Raw genomic sequence first — 6,045 nt, forward strand, 5'->3', positions numbered from 1 at the left:
ACCAAAAGAGTGAATTTGAAAACGAGATGCCTTAAAAATAGAAGAAAATCGTAGGTATCAAATTAGTTTAAGGATCACACTTTCTCTCAAAATCTACAATTTCGCGAACCAAATGTCCTATAAATGTAAATTTATGCCTTTTTCTTTTTTTTTAATCAAATTACTATCATATTTTACCTGAATTTGTTGGATTATAATAAAGTTAGTTATTAGGTTAAAGCATATAGAAAAAAAATTAATAAATCAATATAAAAATAAAAATTACTTGACAATTTAATATCTTTGTAAAATTAAAAACTCTATAAATTCAAATATTTTAAAGTTTTGGTTCAAATTAAATAACATTGTGATGCAAATTTTGTGAGTTTATTTGGAAGAATTTGAGATAGTTAAACTAAAAAAAAGAGATAAATGCGGGAAGTTTTAGAAAATATTGCCAAAAATAAGGTATAAGATGATTTTGTAGTGATTTGGTGGTTGCAATTTTTAGGAAGTAAAAGTACAAAAGCAGACACAAAAATCAGATAGAGCACAAAGTGGAAATAATGAATAAGGAGATCAATGAAGAGACAAGTAAAATAATTATCCTAATTCTCTTTAATTTTAAGATAGCTTCTACTTCTACTTCATCTTTTGACAAAAGCTTGAAAAATGTCTTTACAATCATTGCAAAAATCTTTCTAGTGTTTTTTTTTTTTTACTATTGTTAATGTACGTCATCTCCTTCATAATTATGCATAAGAATCAAGCAGTACATAGAACAAAACCAGAAAATCATTACCTACTCAAGGTTGCTTAATATGGAATGAAATTAATGATTGAATATTCATCCATGAATATATCCATTAATAAACTAAAAGCTATATTTGCTTGAAATGATTGAAAAAAATTAGGACAATGAGAGAAAGTTTATTTCATTCAACAATTAAATAATGCCAAAAGATAAAGAGATTGCCAATTTTAAATAATTTTTGTTTCAAAATTTGTTTTTTCTATTCACATTTGCATTTAATTAATAAAAGGAAAACATGTGCTTATACTATATCTTTTTATCTTGTTGAGTGGGGATATGTTTAATCGATTAGAAAATGACTAAAAAGATTTAACTGATAGATAATCACCATCCCCTTATAAAACCTCCACCACCCCACCTCACAAATCAAATTCAATTTACGGAATCTTATAGATGTTAGAAAAATGAAAGGGTAAAACTAGAAAGATCTCGGCCCATACTGTTTATAAAAACATAATTTTAATGGGGGGCTTTGTAGAATGCTTCATCTTTCAAGAGAGTTTGCAGTAAATTATGGAATGCCACTTGGTTGATTTTAAAATGGATCTCTGCTTATATGAAACAACTTTTGTATTGAAATGTCTACTTGGAATGTCTATTATTCAGAAAGTGAGAGTATGAACAAGTATTTCAAAAATTATGTCAACTTAAGCATGTCAATGAGTAAGTTAGTTATTGAATATAAAAAAGCCCTTGATGTAAGGTACAATAAAGAAAGGAAAAAAATTTTCAAAACAATGAATTCCAAACCAATTTTGAAGATATTTTATCCAATGGAGAAAGAAGCTTTTTGAGGTTTACACGTGAAAAATGTTTAGAAAATTTCAAGCTGAATTGATTCATTCTTAACAGTATGTTACAAAAAATATGTTGTAAATAAGCAAGGGTATAATTATAGAATGCATGAGTTTGACAAAGAAAAGCCTAAATATATTGTGACATTTGTTTCCTTATTAGTAGCTACAACTTGTTTATGTCACTTGTTTGAATTTGTAGACATTTTTTGCAAACATCAGTTGATAGTTTTGATTAAAAAAAGATGCATTCAATACCTGATTGATATGTTTTAAATTTGTGGACAATGTCATAACGTTTAGGTTGGGAACCTACCCATTAGACACAAAAATCACAGAGTCATCAATAATCTTTTTTACCTAAGTGTGATTGCTCACCTATATGAATATATCCTTTTTAAGGATATCCTAAGTGTAAAGTAAAGGTCCCTAAAAAGAATAGGTTCTGGTAAGGTTTGGAAGTCAATTATGTGTAGAGAAGGTATTAGCATCCCTTTACACCCAAAATTGATACCAAATTAATTATGTGTTATCTAAATTAAATCTTAATCAAAGATAGTTTTATCATGCAAATCAAACAATTCCAATCCCTTTTTTTTTATTTACACCACATGTTCATGCAAAAAAATTCTATCAAAATATCAACAATCATGCAATAAATATTAAATCATACCACGCAAAAGTTATCATGCAATAAATATAAAATCATATCATACAATAAATAAAATCATATCATGCAATAAATCATGCAATAATATAAAATGATACCATGCAATAAATAATGCAATAATATAAAATCATACAATGCAAAAATTATCATACAATAATATAACACCATAAAAATCATTCATGCAAATATATATAATCATGCAATTAAATATAATCACATAAATAATTATATTAAAAATCATGCAATCAAATTAAATATAATCATACAAATAAATATATTAATAAATCACACAAATAAATATATTAATCATGCAAATAAATATATTAATAACATGCAATCACACATAAATATATTAGGTAATCAATATTAATAAGCATGCAATTAAATAAATCATGCAAGCAAATTAAATTCATGCAAATATAATATTAGTCATGCAAATTCATGCAAAACAAATACCATGTAATAAATGTAAAAATAAGAGTAAGCAATTAAAAATTATAAAAGTTATGCAAAAATCACAAAAAAATGAAAGCAAACATTACTTCAATAGATCAAGGGTTCCAACAATTTTTCACCTTTCAAAAACTAATGCCTCTTATTATAAATCTTAGCCTTCCTTAAAAAAACTCTAATTGGATCTTCTTGCAAATTTTTTTGCTTGATTGCTTCTTCCTTGTTGATTCAAAATTTTGCCCAAATTTTCTCTATTTTGAATGATCTCTGTTTGATCTTAAGTTAATTATTGTAGGCCCCCCCTTTGATCTTAAATTCAAAGTCCTTATATAGAGGTTGAATCCCTTTCAATTTGGAAGAAATTAATGCAACCAAATCTAAGATTTCTCTCCAAATTTTACTCTCTTTGTAATCTTTTATTTTTCAATAGATTAAGCCTCAAGTCTTTGCAAAAGTTTTCAATCATTAAAATTAAAATATGAGATAGAATCCAAGAGTTGAATTGAATCCATGATTTTTCATGCAAAATCTCACTTTTTTTATTTTTACCTTTTTTTTTTTTAAATTTTTTTTCCAATTGACTTTGACTCTTTTGACTAAAAAAATAAAAATTAAACCAAAAATTAAACTAAAAAAATTAAAATACAAATAAAGTTTAGAGCTTAATATTTGGGCTCAAAAATCACTTTTTCAATTAAAGCCCAATTGCACAATTAAAATTAAAATTCGAAGCCCAATAAATTTTGAAAAATCTTTAAACAAAATGTGGTGTCTACGAACAAGGGATGCTAAAAAGAGAAAAGTAGAACACATCTTGAATGAACAACATGATAAATGCTCAAAGTCTTCAATGATACTGTTTAATAGTGTAATAATTCATTCTTCAGAGCTTTTAGAAAAAGCTTTAAGATCTTAAAAACATTATGATGTGGCAATTGGAGGTTTACAACGGTTATTTGAAGAGCTTGATGCTTTGAAAATATTTGAGGAGGAGAAAAGTAATAGCACTAGTGTTTTAACAAGTGAAAATATTCTTGAAGATGTTTCAAAATATCATGAGACTCATTTTTTAAATTATAATATAACTTTGCTTAATCCTTCTTATTTGACTACTAAAGGGCGTCCTTGAATTTAAAATGAAAAAGACTTTAAAACAAAGAAATAATTCAAAAACTTGTTCATTCTATAAACAAAAAAGTCATACAAAATGCACTTACCTGTTACAAAAAAAATCAAGGTATTGTTTGATATTTTAAATTTGGTATAGTTTACAATATTAGCATTTCTTAATTTTTTTACTTTTTTTTTACGGTGTGATTCTAACAAGAGATAGTGTCAAATCTCAATATTGCTAAAACTTATTATTCCATTCAATTAAATGAAGTAATAATAAGTCAACATTCTAATATTTTTATTACTTTTTTACTTTGTTCAAACATGTTATTTAATTTATTTAAACTATTAATTGGTAAATTTGTCTTATTAGAATTATGAATCACTTGAAATATCTTGGTGATGTAGGATCCAAGTACCACTCAAAATTGATATCAAGGATAATCAAATATGTCTTTAGAGTATTACACTACGAATTTCATAGTAAAATAATTTATATTTTATATGATTTATCTCCTAAACATTGACAAATTTTATATAAATATCTTATTCATGTATTTCTTTTAATATTATTAGTGATTAATTTCTTTTTATTTAATTTTGTTGTAGGATTTGATAATTGCCGTGCAATAATTGCCTATTGGGACAACAAAATAGGTTTAGGCATGATTGTGATTACAATGGCATTTTTTTATTTCAAAATCATTATTGGTTATCAAGATTGATTGTCAATGTTTTCATTTCTAAATCATTATTGATTATCAAACTTAGTTGTCATAAATTCTATGATTTAAAATAAAATAAAATAGAGTTTATGGTACCAAAAAAAAAAAAAAAACCAGAGTTTATGATACCAACTTGTATCATCACACCTTAATTCCTTGCCAGCATAACAACCTTCCATCACAGCATAACAGTGTTAAACCCTTTATTAACTGCTTCTCACGCAGCTCTCACAACTTTCAAAAAAGGCCACGTGTTCACCACTATTGGGTATTTCCCTAAATCCTTAACCCTTTCATATCTTATAACATAATAGCCAATATAATATGTATGATTCCAGAGAAATAACATAAAAAAGATCTTTAATTGTAGAGAGAGGAACCAAAAGCTCTCAAATCCATATAAAAAAAATCAAGAAAATAACATTTTTTTCCAATAATTACTAAAGAAAACAAGCTAAAGAGGAAAACAAGTGAGATGGATAGGTTTTTAAAAGCCATTTAAGATAGAAGAGTTAAGGATCCTATTTTAGATCATGAGTTTTAATCACATGTTCCTAAGAATATAAATGGATTTTACAGGTAAAAGTTGCGAGGTTAGTGTCACTTGTTACCTTAACCATGTGCGGATGATAGACCAATGAAAAATCTTATGAGTGGTGCCTATTTAGGTTTTGTCATTTGTGTTTTTTTTTTTTACTAAAAAATAAACATTCCTTTCAAAGTAGTAGTTTTTAAGCACATTTTTTTCTTTGTTTTGGATAAATCATTTCATTTTCATCCCCTTTCCAAAATAGACAATATGTCATACAATGAATATTTCTCCAAATACAAATGTGTTAAAAAAGAACTATCTAATAACCAAAATGTACAGGCACACATACAAGTGCTTTAACATATTAGGTTGCCAACAAAATGTCCACTATTGCTCAATAATCATCTTGACCAAACTTTGAATTTCATCCATAGAGATGATTGATTTTGCGATAAACCTTTTATGTGGCATGAGGAAAAGGGTTCATCTCGATCATCTCCAGACTGTCTCATTAGCATCTGTGAATATGGGATTGTGTTGTTCTATAAGGCATTGAACAACCTCATATTTGGATACTTTTATTTCTATAAAACTTTATATCAATTTTAGAGTCAAAATGTTATTTTAGAGTACCCTAAAAAAACCAGGTTGAATCATCTTTCTTTTCAAATCCTTCTAACCATTTCTATTGCATAATCACCCAAGTGTACACCGAATCCTTGCAACACAAATGGTAATTATCTTATCACATAATTAGGTTAAGTAATCTTTGTGGACAAATTAACATATTAGAGCTCTATTAGGTTGATGCTTTTGCTATTCAATTTTTTTTCAAAAAAATGAATATAAAACAAAAGGCCAATAGTTGAACCTTTAAGCATGGGGATATAACTGGCTGATTTTATAGGGATACCCAATGTATTTGATACTACAAAAAAAATCTATTTTGCAAGAGCTTTACTATA

The sequence above is a fragment of the Durio zibethinus genome, chromosome 13, assembly GCF_047325235.1.
Source record: "Durio zibethinus cultivar Kanyao isolate XHJ-2024 chromosome 13, ASM4732523v1, whole genome shotgun sequence".
NCBI lineage: Eukaryota > Viridiplantae > Streptophyta > Magnoliopsida > Malvales > Malvaceae > Durio > Durio zibethinus.